The sequence below is a fragment of the Abrus precatorius genome, unplaced genomic scaffold (assembly GCF_003935025.1).
Source record: "Abrus precatorius isolate BTA unplaced genomic scaffold, Abrus_2018 Scaffold11, whole genome shotgun sequence".
Taxonomy (NCBI): domain Eukaryota; kingdom Viridiplantae; phylum Streptophyta; class Magnoliopsida; order Fabales; family Fabaceae; genus Abrus; species Abrus precatorius.
In genome coordinates, this window is record NW_020874303.1 from 16134764 (window position 1) to 16146219 (window position 11456).

Genomic DNA, 11456 nt, shown 5'->3' on the forward strand with positions numbered 1-11456 from the left:
ACAGGTGCTGATTCAAATTGTATCTTAGAAGGTCTAATTCCTACAAAATATTTTGAAAAAACCTCTGAAAAACTCAGCACTGCTAGTGGTTCAAAGCTGAAAATTAATTACAAACTTTCTAAAGCCGTGATTGAAAATCAAGGGCTTAAGGTTGAAACAAATTTTCTTCTTGTTAAAAATTTAAAAAATGAAGTTATTTTGGGAACACCGTTCATAAAGGCTCTTTTCCCTTTGCAAATTTCGAAAGATGGCATATCCACTCGTTATTTAGGAAAACAAGTAACCTTCAAATTTTCTAATAAGCCTTTTACAAAAAATATTAATTCCATCCAGAACAAAATTAATCAAATCAATTTTTTAAAAGAAGAAGTTTCTTTTGCTAATATTGAAAAATATTTATGTAATTCTTCACTTCAGAAGAAGATCCAAGCTCTTTTAAACAAAATCCAAGCTTCTATATGTTCTGACCTACCCAGCGCTTTCTGGAATAGGAAAAAACATATTGTCAGTCTCCCTTATGAATCGGGATTCAAAGATACCCAGATTCCCACTAAAGCCAGACCAATTCAGATGAATGAAGAACTTCTTCATTATTGTCAGAAAGAGATTACTGATCTCTTAGACAAAAACCTTATTAGGAAAAGTAAGAGTCCTTGGTCTTGCTTAGCATTTTATGTCAATAAACCTGCTGAGATTGAGAGAGGTACTCCCAGACTTGTCATCAATTACAAACCTCTCAATCAAGCCCTTCAATGGATTAGGCATCCTATCCCCAATAAGAAAGATCTTCTTAACAGACTTAATTCTGCTAAGATATTTTCGAAATTTGATATGAAATCTGGATTTTGGCAAATCCAAATTTGCGAAAATGATAGGTACAAAACTGCCTTTACTGTTCCCTTTGGGCATTACGAATGGAATGTTATGCCCTTTGGCCTAAAAAACGCCCCTTCTGAATTTCAAAAAATCATGAATGACATTTTTAATCCTTATTCAAAATTTGTCATCGTTTACATTGACGATGTTTTAATTTTTTCCCAATCCATTGATCAGCATTTTAAACATATAAATGTTTTTATCAATGTTATTAAACAAAACGGTCTCGCCGTTTCAAAATCAAAAATTAGTCTTTTTCAAACTAATATCAGATTCCTTGGACATAATATTCACCAAGGTACTATTATTCCTATCAGCAGATCCATTGAATTTGCTGATAAATTTCCTGACAGGATTCTTGATAAAACCCAATTGCAAAGGTTTTTAGGTTGCCTCAATTATGTAGGAGATTTCATCCCCCACCTAAATAACATTATCAAGCCTTTACATGATAGGCTTAAAAAGAATCCTCCCTCTTGGACTGACGTCCACACTAATGTCGTTAAAGAAATCAAAACCAAAGTCAGGAAGATTAATTGCCTATATCTTCCCATCCCTCAAGCCTTCAAAATCGTTGAAACTGATGCTTCAGACATAGGTTATGGAGGCATTCTTAAACAAAAAATTGAGTCTCATGAGCATATCATTGCATATACTTCAAAACATTGGAATTCTGCACAACAGAATTATTCTACTGTAAAAAAAGAAGTTTTGGCAATTGTTTTATGCGTCTCAAAATTTCAATCTGATTTATTAAATCAAAAATTTTTAATTAGGGTAGACTGCAAGTCTGCCAAAGAAATTTTACAAAAGGATGTTAAAAATCTTGCCTCAAAACAAATCTTTGCGAGATGGCAAGCAATTTTAAGTGTTTTTGATTTTGATATAGAATATCTCAAAGGCACTTCAAACTCCCTTCCTGATTATCTTACCCGTGAATATTTACAGGATAAGTAAGATGCCTAGAAAGGCAGTTACCCCTTCTAGGGGAGGAACCACTAAAGGCGGCAAAGTCAGATTAGCTCTGACTTTAAACAAATCAAAATCACAATCTGCTTCGGCAGACCCAAATACCTCTTCTTCTGGGTCATCTACCCCCATTGAGTCATCGACTCAAAAGGCAATCCAAATTGTTGAGTCATCAACTCAGCAATCTGGAACTCCAAAAGAATCCTCTAAAAAGACTGATTCTGTTGTAAAAACCACCAAACAAACCAAAGCAGACTATGCTCTCCCAATTAGTACGCTTTTAGCTGTCCAACAAGGAAGCTTGAATAGCCTACCAAATAAATCTTGGGCAGACATTGCCTCTGAAGAAGAAATGGAATTAGATTTAGCCAGCCTAAACACTATAATACAGTCCTTCAACCAAACCCAGAAAACAATAACCAATAGACCAGAAGGGACCCTTGACCTTCAAAAAGGAAAACAAAAAACTTCAAGTCCAAGCCATTATATAGCCAAAGGAAAATTCTCCTCAGTTATACAAATGGAACCTGAATTTTGGGACAAAAACCCATACAAGGCAATTACCAAAGTTTTCCCACCAGGGTTTCATTTCAGGCCATATCAGGCTAATAAAACTAGACAGTTTTATGAGTTTATCTTAGTAGATTCAGATTCTGTTTCCATCAAACACTATAAAGACCACAAAGACCCATCAGTCACAACCCATTCGACAATCCAGATCCTGAAAGTCTTAACTCCAAAGGCTTTTGGAAAAAATTTAAATTCTTATAAAAAGTTTTCCCAACCATTTGATCCAGCAGGATACAATTATTGGGATTACATTGACGCTTGGACAAGAACTTTCTGGTTCCAGAATAAACTTAACCGACATTCCTGGTTAATATATTTTAAAAAGAATCAGAATTATGACTTTCCAAATTGGTTCCTCCAATGGTGGGATTATTTTGGGCCAATAGAAGAAATCCTTCCCACCCCTGTCAAGGAAGGATACAAGATCTACAAAGGCAGATATCTGCGAGAATCAAGAATTCCAGCAGATCTTAAATACTTCTCTGACTTTGCCCTGGCATGGGTATTCTCATGGCAATACAGATATGGCAAGACAGAGAATGAAGACACTCTCCCTCTATTGCATAGGTATTCCTTTGTAAAGTGGTGGAATCAATTCAATGCAGATCATGCCGGACCAGAAGGAGTTGCTGAATATTTTGGGAAAAATCCCAAATTATTAAATCTTGCTGACCCAGCAACATTTCAATTCCTTAATCAGAAATCCAAAATTGCAGCATTCTTATCAGGATGCGACACCAAAGAAAAAATGAAGAAAAATCTTCAAGATGTTCTCCTGTTATTGCAAAGCCAAGAAGAAGGAGAAACTTCTAACCAAGATGCCAATATTGAAGATAATCAGAATGAAGATGATTGTTTCGGTATTGATATCCAAGATCTTTAGTAACCGGTACTATAGTGAATAGTTCCAGTCACCAACCGGAACTGTAGAAATAGTACTTTAAAAATTTCTATATAAGGAGGCCTCGTCTATATTGTGAGGTACCCTTTCATTTAGCAACATAAGAGAGATTTAAGAGAGAGAAGCTCTGAGAGAAAAACTTCTTGTAAGCCTTCTTCTTCTTTGAGATCTTTCAATAAAATTTGCTGTTTCAAATTACTTTCCTCTCTTCTCCCTCTTAGCCGGTCCTGTTCGGACTACCGTCGCTCCGGCTTTCTTCTCTTCTCTCTTTACTAGATCTGTGTTGGTTATACCACCGTTCTAGTTTCTTTATGAATTAACTGTTTTACATACTGCACTTTTAATTTCTGTATATCATTTAGTAGTCCTGCTACTATATATATATATATATATATATATATATATATATATATATATATGTAGATGGGTGTATGCATGACTGGTTGGGCTGAAATAGGCTAAGTGCCTAAGTGCAGAGCGAGATACTAGGTCATTCTCGCTGTAGCGAGAGAGCGACAGTTTGGGATGCAGTCTCGCTGTAGCGAGAGGGCCTCGCTTTAGCGAGAATGTCACAACACCTTGTATATTTAAGGAGTTTAGGGTTGGGGAAAAAGCATTTTTCCATTTTCTCTTCGTTTTCTCTCGTCAGTTCTCTCAATCCCTAGCCTTTTCACCGATTAAATCACCCCTTAAGCCGTTGGTGCCCTAGATTGAAGATTGGAATTGTGTTTGGAATGTTTGGAGGTGAGTATTTTGCGTTAGGATTTTTTATTTTTACTCTTTCCCCATCTTTCTTGATTTCTTATGGATTATTCCATGTATTTTGGGCAAGAACCCGTGTGAAAGGTGTTTCTACCTTTGATTTCGTGGTGGGTCTTCATTCTAAGGTAAAAAGGAGTAAATCCTAAACCCTAACCTCTCTTGGGTAGTTAAAATGGGAAATTCGTAACTATTTTGATAATTATTTAAATGTAATTTGTAATAAAAATTGTTTTGAAGGAACACTACATTTTCAGTAAGCAAACATTGTTTGGGGGTAGTTGGAATGATACCAAACCTTAGAATAGATGACTCTACGGTTGTTATTAAGAAATGTAAGTGATGGATTGTACGACTAGACTGAGTATGGAAATGTCCGACCTCTGGCACATTGTATTGATTGTGTGATGATTTTTTGTGTTGGATGAATATTTAAAGATGATTGAGGTATATTGGTATTGGTTGAACTAGGTTGTAATGGAAAGTGTTAGAGTATTGTGAACGAACAAGTTGGTTGGTGGTTTTGTGAATTGCCGAATGTTGTGATATTTGAAGCATGATATATCTATGTTGTTTAATAATTGGGTATGCCAAATAAGTGAAACTATGTTATTGATATGAGTGTTTGACTATTTTTAAATAAAGAAAAGGTTTTCTATGTAAAGTGATCATTATGCCACAGTGAGCGTGGTTAAGTGCGGTGAGTGCATGTGTGAATGAATTAAAGGAAATGCTGGATAAAAGTGATTATAATATGGGAGTCAAAATAGATGAATGGATGTGATTGCAATACGAGTATTATTGTACGACTCAAAGGGTGTAATCATAATATATGTATTGTAATACACCAAGTTATTTAGTCAATACTCACGTATCATGACACATGCCCTATAAAAGGGTGTGGAAAGGATTGAGAAATGGTAGTGGTGAGTTTAGATAGCTACAGAGATACAACTGAGAGTATAGAGTTCGGAGAAAATTTGAGAAATCTTAGAGAAATAAGGGTGGTGAATGTTAAGTGTGAACAAGTGCATAATGATTTGTACGTTATTAATGTTATAAAAATATGTTTTAGCATGAGTAGATGTCAGTGTTAATGTTGTTATAATGACTGATGGCTAAATTTAATTTGTACAGGTTTTGTATACAAAATTTTGTTCTAAAGCTTTTCTTGATAAGCCACAAAAGGTCTCACTTCAACATGAAGATGCGGGTTTTCTTTAAAGCTTAGGTATATTGGACTGGAAGGTTAAAGCGATCTTCCTATCTGAAGTATGGATGATGTCATTTTTGTATACTGGTTGGCATCAATGCTGGAGATATTCTAAGATTTGGCTTGAAGAAGAATAAAAATAGAATTATGCATATTGAAATTTTTTGTTAGTTAGAGAATATTGCACTGATGATTGTGTAACATTCTTCATAGGCATGAAAGGAATTTTTTATTGGAATGATATTTTCTTTCTACTGTTTTGAATTTGTTGATCCCTATATGACAAGTTTGTTAATTTATTTATATGCAAGAGTTGTATTCTTTTACCTTAATACGAAATTGTTTAGGATTTGTGTTGATGAAAATTAATTTCTATAACACTACTTGACCCCTAATGGCATGTTCTATTATTATAAATATTTAATTATTTAATATTATATTAATATATTATCTTATAAATATTTTTATTTATAATAATTAGAGATTGCTTAAATAAAAATTATATTCTACTAGAAACTAAAAACTTAATAAAAAATGATACCAAAATCAATTTGCAAATTCAATATACCATATATATATATATATAACATAAATTTAAATAATTTATATATAATAATATATATTTTTTATAACTTGCCACATGTTTCTTTTCTATTGGTAGAAATTTGTTGGATACTGTATCTATAGATAAATTTAAGTAACAATAGCACATATTTTTCATAATAGCTGCTAAGTTATATACCTATAAATGTGAAAAATAATTGTGTGCATGTCAAGCAATGGGCCTCACTTAGGAGCCCAAGTAATAACGTGGGATGATGTATTCATATGAGTCAAAAAACATTCGAATAGGTTAGATAGCATCTTTTAGTAAATTGAGCTTGTCTTTATTGCATTTAATTTTATGGCTCATTGGAATGACAGGACTTTCTTTGGAAATAGACAAATAATAAACTTATTCACTGATTATGTGTGCGCCTGATTAGATAAGTCATGATGATTGACATTAAATAAACTTGATCGTCATACACAAAGAACGTAACGATGAGTTAGGAAAAATTGTGAAAACTGTACATTGGACATTTAAGTGTTTAAACCAAGTGTCTTTTCATACATGTCAATAACTCAATTAAAAAATAATATTAGGTAAAGTCCATTAATGATAGTTTTCTTAACTTTATTACGTTATGCATAAAATATGTATACCTACATATGAAGCATTAATTTACAGGGTTAATCTATCTAGTAGATATTTTCAAATTATTTTCATTGTACCTGAGTGAAGTATTACACTAGCATCACCATGCAATATTATGCGTACATCTAGGAAGGAACTAATATTAAGAAGAATGTATTCCGGTATTAACTAAAGTCTTATCGAGCATGTAAGAGTTTCTTCAACTAATGGATATGTGAGAAACAAACATACTACCCATTTATACAATTTCTGTCATTTGTGAAATTGTTGAAAATGTTATTTATTTTCATTTATAATGACATTTACAAATGATACTGTTGTGGGTTTATGCATTATCAAATTTGTAAACGCATGTATTATGTTTAAAACGATATTCTATCTTTTTAGAATGATATAATTATCAACGGTGAGTTTTATAAGAAATGGTGTTATCATCTATTGGACAGAGATTAAGCTGAAAGATCCATTGGGGTATGTAATCACTGTCAAAGTATATGAAAGAGATGTCATGAGGTACATGAGAAATGGAAGAAGGTTAATAGGGGGAATGTATGAGGTTGATTGTGTGTATATTTTATGACATTTACTTACGTCGGTGATAATGTTTTTGATATAACAATCACCAATGCTCAAAGCGTTGAAATTGAATATTGTAATAGTGTACCCCCTACTGTTTTAGTTGAAGTTTTATATGTTCTTATGTGCCAACTAAAGTTTTTAAATTTTTCACACCTAAATAGAATGTTCTAGTACGTCTCTTTTTTTTTTTTCATTCTTTTCACGAAACAATAGCACAGTCAAATACCTAAGTTTGATTGTGATTATTAACACCAGAAAAAATTACCATAGGACATTTGTATTTATTCCTCCTATAAGTAGCACCAAATGCAACATCTTCAAAAATCACATAATCCATTTGACTCATACCATCACACCAAAAAAGATGCAACAACATCCTATTAGAATCAATCTTATGACCCCAATACAACTTTGGATCCTTAAAGCGCAAACCTAATAAGAACTTTTTTTGCCTTTCTTGTATCCCTATCCTGTCGTCTTCTATCTTTCTCAATTTCATTGTACATATCTTTTTACAAAACCCAACCATATCATAACTTCCTCTTTAGTTAACAAATGAATTATATATTTTAGATGTTAAAATACCACTCTTCCTCATTCTCCACATTTATTCAACATTAGCATCATCCATTTTCTGATGTGACCTTAACATTTCATAATAATTGTCATAAACTAAATGACGATTATAGTCATAAAAAAAATCATGAAACTACCCAGCATCTTCTATCTACATCTTTTTATATCTTCAACTCAGTCTTATAACCAAATTTGGTAATAGCTTTGTGATCCCTAAAACGATTCGACAAACATTAGTACATTTATCGTCGAAAACCTTAGCTTGAACAAACAAATTGCTGCCACACAACATCTCTATTCTTATTTTTACCATGTTTGTTTTTCCTCACGCTAAACTCATTCATTTTGGTGTATTCATTATAAAATTTATAACCTTTGTCGAGAGTAAAAAAGTTCACGTTCTTAATCTGACTAGTATATAAATCAAACAAATTTTCTTACCCATCATTTTACTTATCGACTTCATTTGAACTTGTCAATTCTTGTTCAACATTGCATTCCTCAAAAAAACCTGTCATAATTTTTAAAAATATCGATCTTACTTCGTACAAATCAAATATAACAACAATGGTCATTAAATTAAACGCACAAAGTCTACACAAATCTCTTCATTTCGTTCATCATTTCCACCGAAATCCATTTTACTTTTTCTCGTTGTCCTATTCTCCTTCCTCTTTCGCTGAAAATTATGTTAATCTTCGACATAGCTTTCTTTCTTTGACCTATTCTACATTTGCATAAATCAACTTTCTAGGTCAAAGTTATGTGCATTTAGGTTTACGATACCTTCATTACAATTTGTCAATATTTCTACATTGGTTATCTGATACAACTTGCATTATTTTCTTTTTTAAATTTAAGCTTTCTACATTATTAGGTCACATGACCGATGTACATAGTTTGTTTGTTAATATGATCAAACCGATATAGATTTAGCGTTTTCTTTTTTGAAATTTCACTTTCTATGATTTATATTATATTTACTTTCTACTACAATTCTATGATAGTAGATTCTTAATAAAATATATTCTTCTACATCAATTATTTCCCATAATTGATGTACAAAGTCTCACTATTATAAATTAAATATTACAGAATCACTAAAGGGTTAACATAATACTTACAACAATATAATTAATTAATTAACAATGTAACTCCTATGCGTCAAAAGAACCACTAACAATGAAAATAAGAAGTCATAATACTCAGTCAACGGTGCAGATATAGAAATGGAGTATTTTACTTTTCTACCCTTTAATAGTAACGTTTCATATATAGGTTAATCATTCAAATTTTTTCTTTTTATGTTGAAATCTATTCAAATCCTAGCCATCCATTTACTACATAAAAAATCAATAGTTTGATATGGTTTACATTTTACTTATTGAAAAGTATTTTTTGTTACTTCTTGCAACAAATGGAAGGACCGTAGAATTATCCATTTCAAACATGTCAAGTTTTCTATAACAATTGTCCCTTTTTCTTTAGCTGAAATGAACTTACCATTTCCAATTTTCTTTGGAAATTATGATTTTATCAAGCTCTTTGAAAAGTGTTTGATCATAATCATCTGATTTATATATCCACAATTTATTAGTTATGAGTCACTACAACAATTGCTTGTAGCAAAATATGTTGCAACAAAGAGTTGCTTATCTTTTTGTTGCTATGTAGATACATTTGCCTCCTTTAGTGACTTGCGAATTATTTGACACATTTTTTACACTTGATGTCAAGCCTCCACCAATATTTTCTGAGAGTGGTTTGTCTTTATATAGTATGGACAATGTAGAAAGGTTTCATTCTGTTGCTTGTTAGAGCTCTCTGCTTTCTTATCCTTCCATTTATTATTTTTCTTATCTTTGCTTCCTCCTAAGTTTTGTACTATAATATGAAAACACCTTGTACTATCTCCTCACGTCTCATCATTCTCCTTTATTCTTAAGCCTATAAAGCACATACCAGTTCTTTAAGGATATTATTTGACAAGTCTTTTAACTCTTCTAATTTTGATATTTTGGATTTGTACTTTTCAAGTACAATAACAAGTATTTTTTGCACTATTCTTTCGTCAGAGAAATATTTACCAAGGAGACGCACCTTGTTTGTAATGCTCAACAGTTTGTCAGCATAACTTTTGATACTTTTTGTCCCCTTCATGCTCTGCATCTTGAATTGTTTGGCCACGTTAAGCCCCTGCATATCTTCAGTTTGTTCATTACCCTTATACTTTGATTTGAGGTTGTCCTAAATATCTTTTGCATATTTCAAATTTATAATTCTTGTAAATATGATTTTTAAAACTGAAGAGAAAAGACAAACTTTTGCCTTGATCTTTTTCTCTTTGTGATTTTTCAGCTAAGCCATTGTAGGATTTCTAGGTAGCAAAAAAACTTCATAGTCTTGCTCTAGAAGTTCCTGAAGATCTCGTACTTTAAGTGGAGTGGTCATCCTTGCAACTCATAAGTTATACTCCTCACTATAAAAAATTAGGAATGGTATTATGTATCATGGATACGGATTCATGTAGTTTTGGCTCCAACTGAGCAAAAATGCATTGTAGCATATTGTTCTTCTTCCTTCGTCCTCCCCATTCTCTTAGCTCTCTCTTCTCTCCATCCAACCAGCCAATCACTCAGTCTCTCCTCCTCTCCTTCCTACCCAATTTCTCTCTCTTTCTCTTCCGCTCCCTCCCATTTTCATAGCCCGTTCCATCCAGCCCCCTTCTCCTTCTCAACCACCCTTCTCCTTTCTGTTCTTCCTCCTGTTCTCTTAGCCTCTCCCTTTTTCCCACCCAGCCTCTCTCTTCTCTCTTTCTAACCTAACCACCCTCTCCCTCCCTCTTTCCCCCAATCTCCTTCCCGCTTCTCTCCCTCTCTTTCTTTCCCTCTCCTCTAACTACCCCTTCCTTCTCTCTTTTCCAACCCCACTCCACCCCACTTCCTTTGCTCTCTCTCTCCTCTCTTGCTTTCTATTTCGTCCACTTCTAGCTTAAGTGAAATTTAAAAATTTTGCTTAAATAAAAATATATTGTAGACTGTAATTTGCACTATAAAAGATTTTCAGATTTTATGTGTTATATGTCCACTATCATAATAGCTTCTTTAACTCTCAGATCTCTCAAAATGAAAGTCCTAATGTTAATATGAAAACATAAAAAACTAGAAAAGAATAAATATATTTTTCAAAGAATACATAATTATTATTCATTTGCTTTTTAAATAGAGATAAAGTCAAACATAGAAAATAGAATATTTTTTAATTTTATGTATGACTAAAACAATTTCTAATCTTATAAAAAATAAAATCAAAACTCCTAAAGACTAGATCCTAAGCCACAGAAAATCAAATTTCCAAAAAATTTTTACATCAACATGTGCAATTGTTGTGGGTACACTTCCAACAAAATTGAGAAGTGAGAACCTTATAATTATCGATAGCATAGCTTTCTCCCAACAAAGAATTTTACTTCAAATATGGAGTTAAAGTAAAAACTTATTTCATGGTTTGTGTGCTCCTTTTCATTTTTCGTTTTTTTCGTTTCATGTTTCTACTCTGTTAGTGTTATGTAAGGAGTACTGACATTGTTCTTCCTTATTAGTGCTTAACGAAAGTAGACATTTCTTGAATATTACTTTTATGACAAGGTTATCATGATATCTGAAGCAGTGTTTGAGAAAGCAAAACAACTTGTAGGTGACACAATAGCACAGTATAGTACAAGCATGTCTATGTTGCACCAACGAAAACATTTGATTATTTAGCCAGTATATATCTGACAGCCTAAATCAGCTAACGATATTGCTAATCATGTT